The sequence below is a fragment of the Triticum aestivum genome, chromosome 2D (genome assembly GCF_018294505.1).
Source record: "Triticum aestivum cultivar Chinese Spring chromosome 2D, IWGSC CS RefSeq v2.1, whole genome shotgun sequence".
Taxonomy (NCBI): Eukaryota; Viridiplantae; Streptophyta; class Magnoliopsida; order Poales; family Poaceae; genus Triticum; species Triticum aestivum.
The window spans coordinates 122,935,248-122,957,211 of NC_057799.1; the positions used below are offsets into that span (position 1 = coordinate 122,935,248).

General features: G+C 41.4%; 1 long non-coding RNA gene across 1 annotated transcript; it reads left to right on the top strand.

The window, feature by feature from the left end:
* Nucleotides 1–20,418: 20,418 nt before the first annotated feature.
* Nucleotides 20,419–21,307, top strand: LOC123049011 (uncharacterized). The gene is made up of 2 exons (XR_006423422.1): nucleotides 20,419–20,878; nucleotides 20,980–21,307. It is a non-coding gene; the product is annotated as an uncharacterized lncRNA (long non-coding RNA).
* Nucleotides 21,308–21,964: the final 657 nt, after the last annotated feature.

Below are 21,964 nucleotides of genomic sequence, written 5' to 3' on the forward strand. Positions count from 1 at the left end.
AGCGGGCTGCACGTAGTAGTAGGCTCCTCCGGTGTAGTAGGAGTCATCGTCGACGGTGGCGTCTGGCTCCAGGGCTCCAGCATCTAGTTGCGACAACCAGGTAGAAAGGAAAGGGGGAAAAGAGGGAGAAAAGCAACCGTGAGTACTCATCCAAAGTACTCGCAAGCAAGGAGCTACACTACATATGCATGGGTATATGTGTAAAGGGCCATATCGGTGGACTGAACTGCAGAATGCCAGAATAAGAGGGGGATAGCTAATCCTGTCGAAGACTACGCTTCTGGCAGCCTCCATCTTGCAGCATGTAGAAGAGAGTAGATTGAAGTCCTCCAAGTAGCATCGCATAGCATAATCCTACCCGACGATCCCCTCCTCGTCGCCCTGTTAGAGAGCGATCACCGGGCTATATCTGGCACTTGGAAGGGTGTGTTTTATTAAGTATCCAGTTCTAGTTGTCATAAGGTCAAGGTACAACTCCGGGTCATCCTTTTACCGAGGGACACGGCTATTCGAATAGATAAACTTCCCTGCAGGGGTGCACCACATAACCCAACACGCTCGATCCCATTTGGCCGGACACACTTTTCTGGGTCATGCCCGGCCTCGTAAGATCAACACGTCGCAGCCCCACCTAGGCTCAACAGAGAGGTCAGCACGCCGGTCTAAATCCTATGCGCGCAGGGGTCTGGGCCCATCGCCCATTGCACACCTGCATGTTGCGAGGGCGGTCGGAAGCAGACCTAGCCTAGCAGGTGTTCCAGTCCAATCCGGCGCGCGCCGCTCCGTCGCTGACTTCAAGAAGAGCTTCGGCTGATACCACGACGTCGAGTGCCCATAACTGTTCCCGCATAGCTGGTTAGTGCGTATAGACCAAATGGCCAGACTCAGATCAAATACCAAGATCTCGTTAAGCGTGTTAAGTATCCGCGAACGCCGACCAGGGCCAGGCCCACCCCTCTCCTAGGTGGTCTCAACCTGCCCTGTCGCTCCGCCATAAAGTAACAGTCGGGGGCCGTCAGGAACCCAGGCCCACCTCTACCGGGATGGAGCCACCTGTCCTTTCAGCCCCCTCACCAGAATCACTTGCGGGTACTCAACGAGCCGACCCGACTTTAGTCACCACATGTGTCATGTATATAAAGTATAAAGTATATACCCGTGATCACCGCCCAAGTGATCACGGCCTGATAGTATAGCACAGCAGACGGACAAGAATGTAGGGCCACTGATGGAAAACTAGCATCCTATACTAAGCAAGTAGGATTGCAGGTAAAGGTAACAACAGTAGTAGCAAGGACAGGCTATGCATCAGGATAGGATTAACGAAAAGCAGTAACATGCTACACTACTCTAATGCAAGCAGTATAGAGAAGAATAGGCGATATCTGGTGATCAAGGGGGGGGCTTGCCTGGTTGCTCTGGCAAGGAGTGGTCGTCCACACCGTAGTCGAACTGGGGGTCGCCGACAGTCTCGGGGTCTACCGGAAAGAAGTAACGAAGGGGGAACACAATAAATAACAGAGCAATCAAAGCATCACAAAGTGTAACATGGCATTACGCGGTGCTAGAGGTGACCTAACGTAGTAGTAGGTGCTACTGGCGAAGGGGGGAAACATCCGGGAAAGTATTCCCGATGTTTCGCATTTTCGGACAGATGGACCGGAGGTGAAATGTTGCAGGTTCACTATGCTAGGGACGTGTGGTGAACGAACGGACTGCGTATTCGGATTCGTCTCGTCGTTCTGAGCAACTTTCATGTACAAAGTATTTTCATCCGAGCTACGGATTATTTTATATTAATTTATAAAGATTTAAACATTTTCTAGATTTTAATAAATTAATTTAATTCGAAATTTAATTAATGCATCAGCATGACGTCAGCATGATGTCAGTAGTTGACCGTTGACCTGGTCAACCTGACAGGTGGGTCCCACCTGTCAGGGGCTGTTAGCTAATTAACAGTAGTTAATTAGGTTAATTAGTTATTAGGTTAATTAATCTTAATTAGTTAATATTAACAGGATTAATTAATTTAATTAATTAATATTTTAATTATTTTTATTAGTTAATTAATTATTTTTAATTCTTTTTTAATAACGTTCTGGGCGTGGGGCCCCAAGGTCAGTGGCTCAGGGGGAGCCCTAGCGGGCGAACGGGCACAGGTCTCGGGCGCGGTTGCTGGCGCCCGATGGGGCGAGCCCGAGCGCGGCCAGCGGCACGGCGCCGGCGAGGCAGAGCGCGCCGCGGCGGGGGCGGCGGGCGGCACAGGGAGCAAAGCGAGACGGGAGACGGCCGGCAACGCAGGAGGGCACGGCTGTGCGGCAGTAGCAGCCGCCGCTGCTGCCGCAACAGCAGCGCAACACATAAGCAGCAGCAGGGGTAGGCAGGGCGGCGTCGAGCGCACGCGCACGGTGAGGAGGGAGCAGCAGCGAGGCGGAACCAATGTGGCACGCGGCAGAGCAAGGCCGCGGTAGAGCGGGGCGAGGGGAGCAGGGGGCGTGGCCACGCGCGGGGCGCGGGCGCTCGGCCAGGCCATGGCTGCGGCAGCTTGAGCAGCAGCTACTAGGAGCAGGGGTGCAAGCACGGCGCGGTGAGCGTGGGCGGGGCGAGGTGGAGTGCGGGAGCAGGGAGAGGAGGGGAAGGCGAACGGGGCGCTCACGGCGGTTCGTAGGGGACTCGCAGCAAGCTCGGGGAGGAGGACGGGGACGACGAGGCTGGGGTCGGGTCGGTGACGGTGATGAGGACGACGGGGCGGCGTCGAGGAGCCGGGCGCAGTCCGATGGGGAGGAGGACGGGGACGCGGCAACGGCGGGGCATTGTCAGGCGGCTTCGGGTCCTCGTGCGGCGGCGGTGGTCGATGACGACGGGCGGCGATGGTGACGGCGAAGGGGGGGGGCGGGATCGCTCCCGTTCCCGATCCAGATCGGGAACGAGAGGGGGATAGGAGAGGCGAGCGACTGGGAGTAGTGGGGGGTTAGGGTTTCGTGCGAGAGGGGATAAGGGAGTGGGGGTGGCCGGTTGGGCCTGATGGGCCGGTCGGGCGGCCTGGAGGCCTGGTGGGCCGTGGCCAAGTGGGGGGTGCTTTCCTTTTCTTCCCCTTTTTTTATTCGTTTTGTTTTCTTTTACTTTTATTTATTTTTCTTTTCTGTTCTATTTTCTAGTTTCATTTTATTTTAGTTTTTTAAAAACATAAAAAGTTGCACCTAATTTATTATCACTAATTATACGTCAGCCACAAAAAGTTTAAACCCTAAATAAAATAGCTTAACATTTTATAAATAATAAAAGGCATTTATTAAATTGGTTATGTTACTGTTTTATTCATCTTAGAGTAGTTAAGCATTTTATAAAAGTGGGGTTCCTCCACCATAATTACCTATGCAATAATGGTTTAGTTTTGAGAATTTGAAAACTTTAATTGATTGACTTGACTTTGAATTTGAAATTTGATTCGGTTTTGAACTAACGCAAGATTTGCAACAGTAATCAAAGTGACGTGGCATCATTAATGTGGGATTACTGTAGCCTAATTATCCGGGCGTCACACTCGTGGAGATCTATTCGATGTAATCTTCTTTTGCGGTGTGTTTGTTGAGACCGATTAATTGTGGGTTTATGATCAAGTTTATCTATGAACAATATTTGAATCTTCTCTGAATTCTTTTATGTATGATTGGTTATCTTTGCAAGTCTCTTCGAATTATCAGTTTGGTTTGGCCTACTAGATTGATCTTTCTTGCAATGGGAGAAGTGCTTAGCTTTTGGTTCAATCTTGCGGTGTCCTTTCCCAGTGACAGTAGGGGCAGCAAGGCAAGTATTGTATTGTTGCCATCGAGGATAACAAGATGGGGTTTATATCATATTGCATGAGTTTATCCCTCTACATCATGTCATCTTGCTTAAAGCGTTACTCTGTTCTTATGAACTTATACTCTAGATGCATGCTGGATAGCGGTCGATGTGTGGAGTAATAGTAGTAGATGCAGGCAGGAGTCGGTCTACTTGTCTCGGACGTGATGCCTATATACATGATCATACCTAGATATTCTCATAACTATGCTCAATTCTGTCAATTGCTCAACAGTAATTTATTCACCCACCGTAATACTTAGCTCTCGAGAGAAGCCACTAGTGAAACCTATGGCCCCCGGGTCTATTTTCCATCATATTTAATCTCCCGACAACAAGCTATTTCTGGCGCCGTTTTTATTTTGCTTTCTTTACTTTGCATCTTTATCATAAAAATACCAAAAATATTATCTTATCATATCTATCAGATCTCACTCTCGTAAGTGACCGTGAAGGATTGACAACCCCTTTATTGCGTTGGTTGCGAGGATTTATTTGTTTGTGTAGGTGCGAGGGACTCGTGCATGGCCTCCTACTGGATTGATACCTTGGTTCTCAAAAACTGAGGGAAATACTTACGCTACTTTGCTGCATCACCCTTTCCTCTTCAAGGGAAAACCAACTCTCAAGAGGTAGCAAGAAGGATTTCTGGCGCCGTTGCCGGGGAGTCTACGCAAAAGTCAACATACCAAGTACCCATCACAAACCCTTATCTCCCGCATTACATTATTTGCCATTTGCCTCTCATTTTCCTCTCCCCCACTTCATCCTTGTCGTTTTATTCGCCCTCTCTCTTTTCCGTTCGCCTTTTTTTTTGCTTGCTTCTTGTTTGCTCGTGTGTTGGATTGCTTGCTTGTCACGATGGCTCAAGATAATACCAAATTGTGTGACTTTACCAATACCAACAATAAGGATTTCCTTAGCACTCCGATTGCTCCTCTTACCGATACTGAGTCTTGTGAAATTAATACCGCTTTGTTGAATCTTGTCATGAAAGATCAATTCGCCGGCCTTCCTACTGAAGATGTCGCTACCCATCTAAATAGCTTCGTTGATTTGTGTGATATGCAAAAGAAGAAAGATGTGGATAATGATATTGTTAAATTGAAGCTATTTCCTTTTTCGCTTAGAGATCGTGCTAAAGCTTGGTTTTCGTCTTTGCCTAAAAATAGTATTGATTCTTGGAATAAGTGCAAGGATGCTTTTATCTCTAAGTATTTTCCTCCCGCTAAGATCATCTCTCTTAGAAATGATATTATGAATTTTAAGCAACTTGATCATGAACATGTTGCACAAGCTTGGGAGAGGATGAAATTAATGATACGTAATTGCCCTACGCATGGTTTGAATTTGTGGATGATTATACAAAAAATTTATGCCGGATTGAATTTTGCTTCTAGAAATCTTTTAGATTCGGCCGCGGGAGGCACTTTTATGGAAATTACTTTAGGAGAAGCTACTAAACTCCTAGATAATATTATGGTTAATTATTCTCAATGGCACACTGAAAGATCTACTAATAAAAAAGTGCATGCGATAGAAGAAATTAATGTTTTGAGTGGAAAGATGGATGAACTTATGAAATTATTTGCTACTAAGAGTGTTTCTTCTGATCCTAATGATTTGCCTTTGTCTACTTTGATTGAGAATAATAATGAATCTATGGATGTGAATTTTGTTGGTAGGAATAATTTTGGTAACAACGCGTATAGAGGAAACTTTAACCCTAGGCCTTATCCTAGTAATTCCTCTAATTATTATTGTAATTCCTACAACAATTCTTATGGAAACTTTAGTAAGATGCCTTCTGAATTTGAGACTAGTGTTAAAGAATTTAAGAATTCACAAAAGAATTTCAATGCTTTGCTTGAAGAAAAAATGCTTAAAGTTGATGAATTGGCTAGGAACGTTGATAGAATTTCTCTTGATGTTGATTCTTTAAAACTTAGATCTATTCATCCTAAGCATGATATCAATGAGTCTCTCAAAGCCATGAGAATTTCCATTGATGAGTGCAAAGAAAGAACCGCTAGGATGCATGCTAAGAAAGACTGCTTTGTGAAAGCTTGTTCTTCAAATTTCTATGAAAATAAAGATGAAGATCTAAAAGTTATTGATGTGTCCCATATTAAATATTTGTTTTGCAATATGAATCTTGATAATGATGGGACTGAATATGATCCACCTTTACCTAGAAGGCCTTCCAGAAATTCGGAGTTTTTAGATCTTGATGCTAAAATTGATAAAAGTGGGATTGAAAAGGTCAAAACTCTAGATATTAATGAACCCTCTATTTTGGATTTCAAGGAATTTAATTATGATAATTGTTCTTTAATAGATTGTATTTCCTTGTTGCAATCCGTGCTAAATTCTCCTCATGCTTATAGTCAAAATAAAGCCTTTACCAAACATATCGTTGATGCTTTGATGCAATCTTATGAAGAAAAACTTGAGTTGGAAGTTTCTATCCCTAGAAAACTTTATGATGAGTGGGAACCTACTATTAAAATTAAAATTAAAGATCATGAATGCTATGCTTTGTGTGATTTGGGTGCTAGTGTTTCCACGATTCCAAAGACTTTGTGCGATTTGCTAGGTTTCCGTGATTTTTATGATTGCTCTCTAAACTTGCACCTTGCGGATTCCACTATTAAGAAACCTATGGGAAGAATTAATGATGTTCTTATTATTGCAAATAGGAATTATGTGCCTGTAGATTTTATTGTTCTTGATATAGATTGCAATCCTTCATGTCCTATTATCCTTGGTAGACCTTTCCTTAGAACGATTGGTGCAATTATTGATATGAAGGAAGGGAATATTAGATTCCAATTTCCGTTAAGGAAAGGCATGAAACACTTCCCTAGAAAGAAGATAAAATTATCTTATGAATCTATTATGAGTGCCACTTATGGATTGCCTACCAAAGATGGCAATACCTAGATCTATCCTTGCTATTATGCCTAGCTAGGGGCGTTAAACGATAGCGCTTGTTGGGAGGCAACCCAATTTTATTTTTAGTTTTTTTTGCTTTTTGATTCTGTTTAGGAATAAATATTTGATATAGCCTCTGGTTAGATGTGTTTTTATGTTTTAATTAGTGTTTGTGCCAAGTTTAACCTATAGGATCTTCTTGGATGATAGTTATTTGATCTTGCTGTAAATTCCAGAAATTTTCTGCTTACAAAAATAATTGTTAAAAATCACCAGAACGTGATAAAATATTGATTCCAATTGCTGCTGATCAATAAACAAATTTTCTAGGTCTTCCTATCTTTTCTGAATTTTTGGAGTTTCAGAAGTTTGCGTTAGTTACAGATTACTACAGACTGTTCTGTTTTTGACAGATTCTGTTTTTCGTGTGTTGTTTGCTTATTTTGATGAATCTATGGCTAGTAAAAGAGTTTATAAACCATAGAGAACTTGGAATACAGTAGGTGTAACACTAATATAAATAATAATGAGTTCATTACAGTACCTTGAAGTGGTCTTTTGTTTTCTTTCGCTAACGGAGCTTACGAGATTTTCTGTTAAGTTTTGTGTTGTGAAGTTTTCAAGTTTTGGGTAAAAGATGTGATGGATTATGGAACAAGGAGTGGCAAGAGCCTAAGCTTGGGGATGCCCATGGCACCCCAAGATAATCTAAGGACACCTAAAAGCCAAAGCTTGGGGATGCCCCGGAAGCATCCCCTCTTTCGTCTACTTCCATCGGTAACTTTACTTGGAGCTATATTTTTATTCACCACATGATATGTGTTTTGCTTGGAGCGTCTTGTATTATTTGTGTCTTTGCTTTTTAGTTTACCACAATCATCTTTGCTGTACACACCTTTTGAGAGAGACACACTTGATTCAGAAATTATTAGAATACTCTATGTGCTTCACTTATATCTTTTGAGTTATATAGTTTTTGCTCTAGTGCTTCACTTATATCTTTTAGAGCACGGTGGTGGTTTTGTTTTATAGAAACTATTATTCTCTCATGCTTCACTTAGATTATTTTGAGAGTCTTAAACAGCATGGTAATTTGCTTAAATAATCCTAATATGCTAGGTATTCAAGAATAGTAAAAACTTTCTTATGAGTGTGTTGAATACTAAGAGAAGTTTGATGCTTGATGATTATTTTGAGATATGGAGGTAGTAATATTAGAGTCATGCTAGTTGGGTAGTTGTGAATTTGAGAAATACTTGTGTTAAAGTTTGTGATTCCCGTAGCATGCACGTATGGTGAACCGTTATGTGATGAAGTCGGAGCATGATTTATTTATTGATTGTCTTCCTTATGAGTGGCGGTCGGGGACGAGTGATGGTCTTTTCCTACCAATCTATCCCCCTAGGAGCATGCGCGTAATACTTTGCTTTGATAACTTGTAGATTTTTGCAATAAGTATATGAGTTCTTTATGACTAATGTTGAGTCCATGGATTATACGCACTTTTCCTCCTTCCACCATTGCTAGCCTCTCTAATATGGCACACCTTTCGCCGGTATCATACACCCACCATATACCTTCCTCGAAACAGCCACCATACCTACCTATCATGGCATTTCCATAGCCATTCCGAGAAATATTGCCATGCAACTTACCACCGTTTTGTTTATTACGACACGCTCCATCATTGTCATATTGCTTCGCATGATCATGTAGTTGACATCGTATTTGTGGCAAAGCCACCGTTTATAATTCTTTCATACATGTCACTCTTGATTCATTGCATATCCCGGTACACCGCCGGAGGCATTCACATAGAGTCATATTTTGTTCTAAGTATTGAGTTGTAATTGTTGAGTTGTAATTGTTGAGTTGTAATTGTTGAGTTGTAAGTAAATAAAAGTGTGATGATCATCATTTTTAGAGCATTGTCCCAAGTGAGGAAAGGATGATGGAGACTATGATTCCCCCACAAGTCGGGATGACACTCCGGACTAAATAAAAAAAGAGAAAAAAAGAGGCCATAAAAAAGAAGAAGAAAAGGCCCAAAAAATGAGAGAAAAAGAGATAAGGGACAATGCTACTATCCTTTTACCACACTTGTGCTTCAAAGTAGCACCATTATCTTCATGATAGAGAGTCTCCTATGATATCACTTTCATATACTAGTGGGAATTTTTCATTACAGAACTTGGCTTGTATATTCCAATGATGGGCTTCCTCAAAATGCCCTAGGTCTTCGTGAGCAAGCGAGTTGGATGCACACCCACTTTGTTTCTTTTGTTGAGCTTTCCTATACTTATAGCTCTAGTGCATCCGTTGCATGGCAATCCCTACTCACTCACATTGATATCTATTAATGGGCATCTCCATAGCCCGTTGATACACCTAGTTGATGTGAGATTATCTTCTCCCTTTTTTGTCTTCTCCACAACCACCATTCTATTCCACATATAGTGCTATGTCCATGGCTCATGCTCATGTATTGCGTGAAGATTGAAAAAGTTTGAGAACGTCAAAAGTATGAAACAATTGCTTGGCTTGTGATCGGGGTTGTGCATGATTTAAATATTTTGTGTGGTGAAGATAGAGCATAGCCAGACTATATGATTTTGTAGGGATAACTTTCTTTAGCCATGTTATTTTGAGAAGACATAATTGCTTAGTTAGTATGCTTGAAGTATTATTATTTTTATGTCAATATTGAACTTTTGTCTTTAATCTTTCGGATCTGAATATTCATACCACAATTAAGAAGAATTACATTGAAATTATGCCAAGTAGCATTCCACATCAAAAATTCTGTTTTTATCATTTACCTACTCGAGGACGAGCAGGAATTAAGCTTGGGGATGCTTGATACGTCTCAAACGTATCTATAATTTTTTATTGCTCCATGCTATATTATATTCTGTTTTGGACATTATTGGGCTTTATTATACACTTCTATATTATTTTTGGGACTAACCTATTAACCGGAGGCCCAGCCCAGAATTGCTGTTTTTTGCCTATTTCAGAGTTTTGCAGAAAAAGAATATCCAACGGAGTCCAAACGGAATGAAACCTTCGGGAACGTGATTTTCGGAACGAACATGATCCAGAGGACTTGGACCCTACGTCAAGACATCAACCAGGAGGGCACGAGGTAGGGGGGCCCGCCTACCCTCCCTGGGCGCGCCCTCCACCCTCGTGGCCCCCCTGTTGCTCCACCGACGTACTCCTTCCTCCTATATATACCTACGTACCCCCAAACTACCAGATACGGAGCAAAAAAACTAATTCCACCGCCGCAACCTTCTGTACCCGTGAGATCCCATCTTGGGGCCTGTTCCAGAGCTTCGCCGAAGGGGGCATCGATCACGGAGGGCTTCTACATCAACACCATAGCCTCTCCGATGATGTGTGAGTAGTTTACCTCAGACCTTCGGGTCCATAGTTATTAGCTAGATGGCTTCTTCTCTCTTTTTGGATCTCAATACAATGTTCTCCCCCTCTCTCGTGGAGATCTATTCGATGTAATCTTCTTTTGCGGTGTGTTTGTTGAGACCGATGAATTGTGGGTTTATGATCAAGTTTATCTATGAACAATATTTGAATCTTCTCTGAATTATTTTATGTATGATTGGTTATCTTTGCAAGTCTCTTCGAATTATCAGTTTGGTTTGGCCTACTAGATTGATCTTTCTTGCAATGGGAGAAGTGCTTAGCTTTGGGTTCAATCTTGCGGTGTCCTTTCCCAGTGACAGTAGGGGCAGCATGGCACGTATTGTATTGTTGTCATCGAGGATAACAAGATGGGGTTTATATCATATTACATGAGTTTATCCCTCTACATCATGTCATCTTGCTTAAAGCGTTACTCTGTTCTTATGAACTTAATACTCTAGATGCATGCTGGATAGCGGTCGATGTGTGGAGTAATAGTAGTAGATGCAGGCAGGAGTCGGTCTACTTGTCTCGGACGTGATGCCTATATACATGATCATACCTAGATATTCTCATAACTATGCTCAAACTGTCAATTGCTCAACAGTAATTTGTTCACCCACCGTAATACTTATGCTCTCGAGAGAAGCCACTAGTGAAACCTATGGCCCCCGGGTCTATTTTCCATCATATTTAATCTCCCGACAACAAGCTATTTCTGGCATCGTTTTTATTTTGCTTTCTTTACTTTGCATCTTTATCATAAAAATACCAAAAATATTATCTTATCATATCTATCAGATCTCACTCTCGTAAGTGACCGTGAAGGGATTGACGACCCCTTTATTGCGTTGGTTGCGAGGATTTATTTGTTTGTGTAGGTGCGAGCGACTCGTGCGTGGCCTCCTACTGGATTGATACCTTGGTTCTCAAAAACTGAGGGAAATACTTACGCTACTTTGCTGCATCACCCTTTCCTCTTCAAGGGAAAACCAACGCAGTGCTCAAGAGGTAGCAACAAGCCAAGAAATTGTTTCATACTTTTGATGTTCTCAAACTTTTTCAATCTTCACGCAATACATGAGCGTGAGCCATGGACATAGCACTATATGTGGAATAGAATGGTGGTTGTGGAGAAGACAAAAAAGGAGAAGATAGTCTCACATCAACTAGGCGTATCAACGGGCTATGGAGATGCCCATTAATAGATATCAATGTGAGTGAGTAGGGATTGCCATGCAACGGATGCACTAGAGATATAAGTATATGAAAGCTCAAGAAAAGGAACTAAGTGGGTGTGCATCCAACTCGCTTGCTCACGAAGACCTAGGGCATTTTGAGGAAGCCCATCATTAGAATATACAAGCCAAGTTCTATAATGAAAATTTCCCACTAGTATATGAAAGTGACATCATAGGAGACTCTCTATCATGAAGATCATGGTGCTACTTTGAAGCACAAGTGTGGTAAAAGGATAGTAACATTGTCCCTTCTCTCTTTTTCTCTCATTTTTTTGGGCCTTTTCTTTTTTTATGGCCTTTCCCTTTTTTTTATTTAGTCCGGAGTGTCATCCCGACTTGTGGGGGAATCATAGTCTCCATCATCCTTTCCTCACTTGGGACAATGCTCTAAAAAATGATGATCAACACACTTTTATTTACTTACAACTCAACAATTACAACTCAATACTTAGAACAAAATATGACTCTATGTGGATGCCTCCGGCGGTGTACCGGGATATGCAATGAATCAAGAGTGACATGTATGAAAGAATTATGAACGGTGGCTTTGCCACAAATACGATGTCAACTACATGATCATGCGAGGCAATATGACAATGATGGAGCGTGTCATAGTAAACGGAACGGTGGTAAGTTGCATGGCAATATATCTCGGAATGGCTATGGAAATGCCATGGTAGGTAGGTATGGTGGCTGTTTTGAGGAAGGTATATGGTGGGTGTATGATACCGGCGAAAAGTGTGCGGTATTAGAGAGGCTAGCAATGGTGGAAGGAAGAAAAGTGCGTATAATCCATGGACTCAACATTAGTCATAAAGAAATCATATACTTATTGCGAAAATCTACAAGTTATCAAAGCAAAGTATTACGCGCATGCTCCTAGGGGGATAGATTGGTAAGAAAAGACCATCGCTCGTCCCCGACCGCCACTCATAAGGAAGACAATCAATAAATAAATCATGCTCCGACTTCATCACATAACGGTTCACCATACGTGCATGCTACGGGAATCACAAACTTTAACACAAGTATTTCTCAAATTCATAACCACTCAACTAGCATGACTCTAATATCACCATCTTCATATCTCAAAACAATTATCAAGCATCAAACTTCTCATTGTATTCAACACACTCATAAGATTTTTTTTACTAATCTTGAATGCCTATCATAATTAAAGCAAATTACCATGCTGTTTTGTAGGACTCTCAAAATAATCTAAGTGAAGCATGAGAGAACAATAGTTTCTATAAAACAAAACCACCACCGTGCTCTAAAAGATATAAGTGAAGCACTAGAGCAAAAACTATATAACTCAAAAGATATAAGTGAAGCACATAGAGTATTCTAACAATTTCCGAATCATGTGTGTCTCTCTCAAAAGTTGTGTACAGAAAGGATGATTGTGGCAAACTAACAAACAAAGACTCAAATAATACAAGACGCTCCAAGCAAAACACATATCATGTGGTGAATAAAAATATAGCTCCAAGTAAAGTTACCGATGGAAGTAGACGAAAGAAGGGATGCCTTCCGGGGCATCCCCAAGCTTTGGCTTTTAGGTGTCCTTAGATTATCTTGGGGTGCCATGGGAATCCCCAAGCTTAGGCTCTTGCCACTCCTTGTTCCATAATCCATCAAATCTTTTACCCAAAACTTGAAAACTTCACAACACAAAACTCGCAGAAAATCTCGTGAGCTCCGTTAGCGAAAGAAAACAAAACACCACTTCAAGGTACTGTAATGAACTCATTATTTATTTATATTGGTGTTAAACCTACTGTATTCCTACTTCTCTATGGTTTATAAACTATTTTATTAGCCATAGATTCATCAAAATAAGCAAACAACACACGAAAAACAGAATCTGTCAAAAACAGAACAGTCTATAGTAATCTGTAACTAACGCAAACTTCTGGAACTCAAAAAATTCATCGAAAATAGGAAGACCTAGACAAATTTTTTATTGATCAGAAGCAATTGGAATAAATATTTTATCACGTTCTGGTGATTTTTAACAATTATTTTTGTTAACAGAAAGTTTCTGGAATTTTCAGCAAGATCAAATAACTATCATCCAAGAAGATCCTATAGGTGAAACTTGGCACAAACACTAATTAAAACATAAAAACAAATCTAACCAGAGGCTAGATCAAATATTTATTCCTAAACAGAAGCAAAAAGCAAAAAACTAAAAAGAAAATTGGGTTGCCTCCCAACAAGAGCTATCGTTTAACGCCCCTAGCTAGGCATAAAAGCAAGGATAGATCTAGGTATTGCCATCTTTGGTAGGCAATCCATAAGTGGCCATCATAATAGATTCATAAGGTAATTTTATTTTCTTTCTAGGGAAGTGTTCCATGCCTTTCCTTAACGGAAATTGGAATCTAATATTCCCGTCCTTCATATCAATAATTGCACCAATCGTTCTAAGGAAAGGTCTACCAAGAATAATAGGACATGAAGGATTGCAATCTATATCAAGAACAATAAAATCTACGGGCACATAATTCCTATTTGCAACAATAATAACATCATTAATTCTTCCCATAGGTTTCTTAATGGTGGAATCCGCAAGCTGCAATCTTAAAGAGCAATCATCAAATTCGCGGAAACCTAACAAATCACACAAAGTTTTTGGAATCGTGGAAACACTAGCACCCAAATCACACAAAGCATAGCATTCATGATCTTTAATTTTAATTTAATAGTAGGTTCCCACTCATCATAAAGTTTTCTAGGGATAGAAACTTCTAACTCAAGTTTTTCCTCATAAGATTGCATCAAAGCATCAACGATATGTTTGGTAAAGGCTTTATTTTGACTATAAGCATGTGGAGAATTTAGCACGGATTGCAACAAGGAAATAAAATCTATCAAAGAGCAATTATCATAATTAAATTCCTTGAAATCCAAAATAGTGGGTTCATTAATATCTAGAGTTTTGATCTCTTCAATCCCGCTTTTACCAATTTTTGCATCAAGATCTAAAAACTCCAAATTTTTGGAACGCCTTCTAGGTAAAGGTGGATCATATTCAGTCCCATCATTATCAAGATTTATATTGCAAAACAAAGATTTAATAGGGGACACATCAATAACTTTTAGATCTTCATCTTTATTTTCATAGAAACTAGAAGAACACGCTTTCACAAAACAATATTTCTTAGCACGCATCCTAGCGGTTCTTTCTTTGCACTCATCAATGGAAATTCTCATGGCCTTGAGAGACTCATTGATATCATGCTTAGGAGAAATAGATCTAAGTTTCAAATAATCAACATCAAGAGAAATTCTATCAACGTTCCAAGCTAATTCATCAACTTTAAGCAATTTTTCTTCAAGCAAAGCATTGAAATTCTTTTGCGAATTCATAAACTCCTGAACACTAGTCTCAAATTCAGAAGGTATCTTATTAAAATTTCCATAAGAATTGTTGTAGGAATTACCATAATTATTAGAGGAATTACTAGGATACGACCTAGGATTAAAGTTTCCTCTATACGCGTTGTTACCAAAATTATTCCTACCAACAAAATTCACATCCATAGATTCATTATTATTCTCAATAAAAGTAGACAAAGGCATATCATTAGGATCAGAAGAAGCACTTTAATTAGCAAATAATTTCATAAGTTCATCCATCTTTCCACTCAAAACATTAATTTCTTCTATCGCATGCACTTTTTTATTAGTGGATCTTTCGGTGTGCCATTGAGAATAATTAACCATAATATTATCTAGAAGTTTAGTAGCTTCTCCTAAAGTGATTTCCATAAAAGTGCCTCCCGCGGCCGAATCTAAAATATTTCTAGAAGCAAAATTCAATCCGGCATAATTTTTTTGTATAATCATCCACAAATTCAAACCATGAGTAGGGCAATTACGTATCATTAGTTTCATCCTCTCCCAAGCTTGTGCAACATGTTAATGATCAAGTTGCTTAAAATTCATAATATCGTTTCTAAGAGAGATGATCTTAGCTGGAGGAAAATACTTAGAGATAAAAGCATCTTTGCACTTATTCCAAGAATCAATACTATTTTTAGGCAAAGATGAAAACCAAGCTTTAGAACGATCTCTAAGCGAAAAAGGAAATAGCTTCAATTTAACTATATCATTGTCCACATCTTTCTTCTTTTGCATATCACACAAATCAACGAAGCTATTTAGATGGGTAGCGGCATCTTCACTAGGAAGGTCGGCGAATTGATCTTTCATGACAAGATTCAACAAAGCAGCATTAATTTCACAAGTTTCAATATCGGTAAGACGAGCAATCAGAGTGCTAAGGAAATCATTGTTGTTGGTATTGGTAAAGTCACACAATTTGGTATTATCTTGAGCCATCGTGACAAGCAAGCAATCCAACACATGAGCAAACAAGAAGCAAGCGAAAAAGAGGCGAACAAAAAAGAGAGAGGGCGAATAAAACGGCAAGGGTGAAGTGGGGGAGAGGAAAACGAGAGGCAAATGGAAAATAATGTAATGCGGGAGATAAGGGTTTGTGATGGGTACTTGGTATGTTGAGTTGAGCGTAGATCTCCCCGGCAACGGCGCCAGAAATCCTTCTTGCTACCTCTTGAGCACTGCGTTGGTTTTCCCTTGAAGAGGAAAGGGTGATGCAGTAAAGCAGCGTAAGTATTTCCCTCAGTTTTTGAGAATCAAGGTATCAATCCAGTAGGAGGCCACGCACGAGTCCCTCGCACCTACACAAACAAATAAAATCCTCGCAACCAACGCAATAAAGGGGTTGTCAATCCCTTCACGGTCACTTACGAAAGTGAGATCTGATAGATATGATAAGATAATATTTTTGGTATTTTTATGATAAAGATGCAAAGTAAAGAAAGCAAAATAAAAACGGCGCCAGAAATAGCTTGTTGTCGGGAGATTAAATATGATGGAATAGACCCGGGGGCCATAGGTTTCACTAGTGGCTTCTCTCGAGAGCATAAGTATTACGGTGGGTAAACAAATTACTGTTGAGCAATTGACAGAACTGAGCATAGTTATGAGAATATCTAGGTATGATCATGTATATAGGCATCACGTCCGCGACAAGTAGACCGACTCCTGCCTGCATCTACTACTATTACTCCACACATCGACCGCTATCCAACATGCATCTAGAATATTAAGTTCAAAAGAACAGAGTAACGCTTTAAGTAAGATGACATGATGTAGAGGGATAAACTCATGCAATATGATATAAACCCCATCTTGTTATCCTCGATGGCAACAATACAATACGTGCCTTGCTGCCCCTACTGTCACTGGGAAAGGACACCGCAAGATTGAACCCAAAGCTAAGCACTTCTCCCATTGCAAGAAAGATCAATCTAGTAGGCCAAACCAAACTGATAATTCGAAGAGACTTGCAAAGATAACCAATCATACATAAAAGAATTCAGAGAATATTCAAATATTGTTCATAGATAAACTTGATCATAAACCCTCAATTCATCAGTCTCAACAAACACACCGCAAAAGAAGATTACATCGAATATTGAGATCCAAAGAGAGAGAAGAAGCCATCTAGCTAATAACTGTGGACCCGAAGGTCGTAACTACTCACACATCATCGGAGAGGCTATGGTGTTGATGTAGAAGCCCTCCGTGATCAATGCCCCCTCCGGCGGAGCTTCGGAAAAAGGCCCCAAGATGGGATCTCACGGGTACAGAAGGTTGCGGTGGTGGAATTAGGTTTTTGGCTCCGTCTCTGGTAGTTTGGGGGTACATAGGTATATATAGGAGGAAGAAGTACGTCGGTGGAGCAACATGGGCCCCACGAGGGTGGAGGGCACGCCCAGGGGGGTAGGCGCGCCCCCTACCTCGTGCCTTCCTGGTTGATGTCTTGACGTAGGGTCCAAGTCCTCTGGATCACGTTCGTTTCGAAAATCACGTTCCCGAAGGTTTCATTCCATTTGGACTCCGTTTGATATTCTTTTTCTGCGAAACTCTGAAATAGGCAAAAACGGCAATTCTGGGCTGGGCCTCCGGTTAATAGGTTAGTCCCAAAAATAATATAAAAGTGTATAATAAAGCCCATTAATGTACAAAACAGAATATAATATAGCGTGGAACAATCAAAAATTATAGATACGTTGTAGACGTATCAGTGTTTTACTCGTGCATAGAATCTACGCATAGACCTAGCTCTGATACCATTATTGGGAAACATAGTAATAATTCAAAATTTTCCTACGTGTCACCAAGATCAATCCAGGAGATGCTAGCAACAAGAGAGGGAGAGAGTGTGTGTATCTTCGTACCCTTGAAGATCGCTAAGCGGAAGCGTTACAAGAATGTGGTTGATGGAGTCGTACTCGCGGCGATTCAAATCGCGGAAGATCTGATCCAAGCGCCGAACGGACGGCGCCTCCGCGTTCAACACATGTACAGCCCGGGGACGTCTCCTCCTTCTTGATCCAGCAAGGGGAGAGGAGAAGTTGAGGGAGAACTCCGGCAGCACAATGGCGTGCTGGTGGAGCTCGTGGTTCTCCGGCAGGGCTTCGCTAAGCACTACAGAGGAGGAGGAGTTGGAGGGGGGAAGGGCTGCGCGAGGGGAAGGGTCCGGCTGCCCTCCCACCCTCCCACTATTTATAGGGTGAAGGAGAGAGGGGGCCGCCCCCCTAGATGCATCTAGAGGAGGGGCGGCCAAGGGGGGTGCTTGCCCCCCAAGTTGGTGGGGGGGGCGCCCCCACCCCTAGGATTTCAACCCTAGGCCCCTTGGGCCCCTTGGGGAGGTGCACCAGCCCACTAGGGGGGCTGCTTCCCACCCATATTCAGCCCACTTGGTCCCCGGGGGTAGGTGGCCCTACCCGGTGGACCCCCGGACACCTTTCGGTGGTCCCGGTACAATATCAATAACCCCGAAACCTTCCGACGACTGAAACTAGACTTTCCATATATAAATCTTCACCTCCGGACCATTTCGGAACTCCTCGTGACGGTCGGGATCTCATCCAGGACTCCGAATAACTTTCGGTAACCACATACAATTTCCCATTACAACTCTAGCATCATCGAACCTTAAGTGTGTAGACCCTACGGGTTCGGGAACCATGCAGACATGACCGAGACACCTCTCCGGCCAATAACCAATAGCGGGATCCGGATACCCATATTGGCTCCCACATGTTCCACGATGATCTCATCGATGAACCAAGATGTCGGGGATTCAATCAATCCCGTATAGAATTCCCTTTGTCCATCGATATGTTACTTGCCCGAGATTCAATCGTCGGTATCCCTATACCTTGTTCAATCTTGTTACTGGCAAGTCTCTTTACTCGTTTAGTAAGACATGATCCCGTGGCTAACTCCTTAGTCACATTGAGCTCATTATGATGATGCACTACCGAGTGGGCCCAGAGATACCTCTCCATCATACAGAGTGACAAATCCCAGTCTCGATTCGTGCCAACCCAACAGACACTTTCGGAGATATCTGTAGTGCACCTTTATAGTCACCCAGTTACTTGTGACGTTTGATACACCCAAAGCATTCCTATGGTATCCGGCAGTTGCAAAATCTCATGGTCTAAGGAAAAGATCCTTGACATTAGAAAAGCTCTAGCAAACGAACTACACGATCTTGTGCTATGCTTGGGATTGGGTCTTGTCCATCACATCATTCTCCTAATGATGTGATCCCTTTATCAATGACATCCAATGTCCATGTTCAGGAAACCACAACCATCTATTGATCAACGAGCTAGTCAACTAGAGGCTCACTAGGGACATGTTGTGGTCTATCACACATGTATTATGGCTTCCGGATAATACAATTATAGCATGAACAATAGATAATTATCATGAACAAGAAAATATAATAATAATCATTTTATTATTGCCTCTAGGGCATATTTCCAACAATTAGTTGTGCGGCTAGCTTCCTTTCCAGCCGCGCTCTACATAGACTAGCTATCCACCTCCTTCTGCGTGAGTGGACGAGGTGGGACTAAAAATGTGCCAACGAACTAAACTAAGGGGCCATTTGGTTTTAGGCCTAGCAATGCCACACTTTGCCATACAATGTTGCCAAACTTGCCTAAGGTTAGTTCTTCAAAATGAGAGCCACAATTTGGCAAGCCTAAGGGAATCTTGCCACAGTTTTTGTGTGTATGTCATGTGGGGCCCTAGTGTGGCTTTCCTAAGGTGTGGCTTGAAACAAACACTCACCTAAGTTGGTCAAACTTGCCTAATCTTAAGCGTGGTAATCTTTGGCAATCTTAGTCGCAAACCAAACAGCCCCTAAACCTCCAATTCGAGCGCACCTATGTCTAGCTGCCAGCTGAGACCAAAGGAACCCTCGCTGAAGGGGCGACAGAGATGGCCGGCCCATATGCGCAGGATGCCACAACCGTGTTTCTTTAACGTTTTCTTTCTTCATTTTTTGCTTTATATTTTAATTTTCTGTATACTTATATATCTTGAATATAAATATTACAAAAAAAACATTTGAAAAATGTTGATCAAGCATTTGAAAAATGTTAAGTGCGTATAGAGAAAACAGTGTGTATAGAGAAAATGTTTATCACGTATACGAAAAACAAAGTGTATCTATATTAAAAAAATGTAAATCAAGGCATTTCAAAAAATGTCGAACAAGTATTTGAAAAATGTTAAACGTGTATAGAAAAATATTGACCATGTATTAAAAAATGATGAAAAAAATAATCATATATATAAAAATATTAATCAAGCATTTGAAAAATGTTGAACAAATATTTAAAAAATATTAATCAAGCATTTAAAAAATATTAAATGTGTATAGTAAAAATGTTGACCATGTATTAAAAAATGATGACAAAAATTGATCATGTATATAAAAATATTAATCAAGCATATAAAAAACGAAATATGTATGTGGCACACCACATCTTTTTTGTCAAAAAACTGCCGAACGACTCCCTGGCCCTTCGATCCCGATCGAATCGCAACGCTCATCCTCTGTTTTTTTCTTGGCGTTGACTGAATCCCTCGTCTCCTTCCTCATCCCTGATCGCAGGTGCGTCCGTTCTCGGCAGCCGTTTCCGTCGGCTATGCATGCCACCGGCTGCCATCGACGTGTACCTTCGGCCGCCTCCCGCACCGGATCTGCAGGTGTGCCGCTAGATCCCCGCCACCCGCGCTGCCCCACGAGCTCCTGCTCCACGAGGCGCCAACATTCTGGAGGAACACGCCGTGAGGGCCAAGGCGGTCGCCGAGGACGGGGGCGGTGGCGCCCAGCCGGCCTCCTCGTCTGGCGCCATGTTTGACGGGATCCTTGGGGCTCACCTCGAGCTGGTGTGCTTTTACAGGTGTTGTCCTGGGTTCTCATGCTTCTCCACATTCTTATTTCTTCAGGAATTGAAGTGTGTGGTAGTTTTAGCTGGATAATCCTCTGAGTGGCGTGCAGGCTCAATGGGAAGATCCAACAAGTAAGAAGCGATCACTTAATCTGTATGTACATTGATGCGTGCATAGTGCAAACCGGGTGTAAACTCTCTGGATTTTGACGACGATGACAATAAGTTGGCAGGTCCGTTCAGGTAGGACATGAGAAGATGTTCAGGCCTGAGAAGTTGGAGAGGCTTGGGTGAAAGTTTAGGACGATGGAGGAGACGCGTCGAGTCCTATATGTGTGCAGGCATACCGAGCTGAGCTTGGCCATGCTGTCGGATTGGGCAGAAAAATAGGCGAGACTGCATCATTTTTGCTGTCAAGGACGCGAAAATAACTTCATAGTCAATCCTACTTTCGATTGGACCAGTTGACGTTGTGTTTTGTAGGTGCATCTGTAAAAATGAAAGTAACATGATAATTTTTGTGTGTAAATAATATGATTTTTTAAGCATCGTATGCTTACGTATGAAGACCATGGTGACTTTTTGACTCGAAAACAAGTTATTGCAATTATACCATGCGGTAATTTCTAACTAAATAGCATGACTATATATATATATATATATTGTAAGCATGATAATTTATGTCCAGAACACTGCAGTAACTTTTTGATCTGGGAAAAAAGTTGTTTAAACATATCCGGTAATTTCTAAATAGCATGGTTTTTTAAGCAATACATACCTGATAACTTACATCCAAAACACCATGTTAACATTTGACCCAGATTTTTTTTGTTCAAATATACCCCGGTAATTTGTGTGTAAATAACATGATAATATAAGTACCGCATAACCTATAGCTTACATACGAACACCATAGTAACTTTTAGACCATAGTAACTTACATAAAAACTCCTGATAACTTATGTAAAAATAGCACAACAATATACAAACTGCATACCCCGGTAAATTATGTGAAAATAGTATGATAATATACGAACCGCATACCCGATAACTTACATACAAACACCTTGATATCTTTGATCACGGGAAATTTTTTGTTGAAAAACAATCTCCCGATAACTTATGTGAAAATAGCACGATAATATACAAACCACATACCGATAACTTACGTACGAGCACCGCGGTAACTATGACCAAGAGGGAAAAATCGTTGAAAAC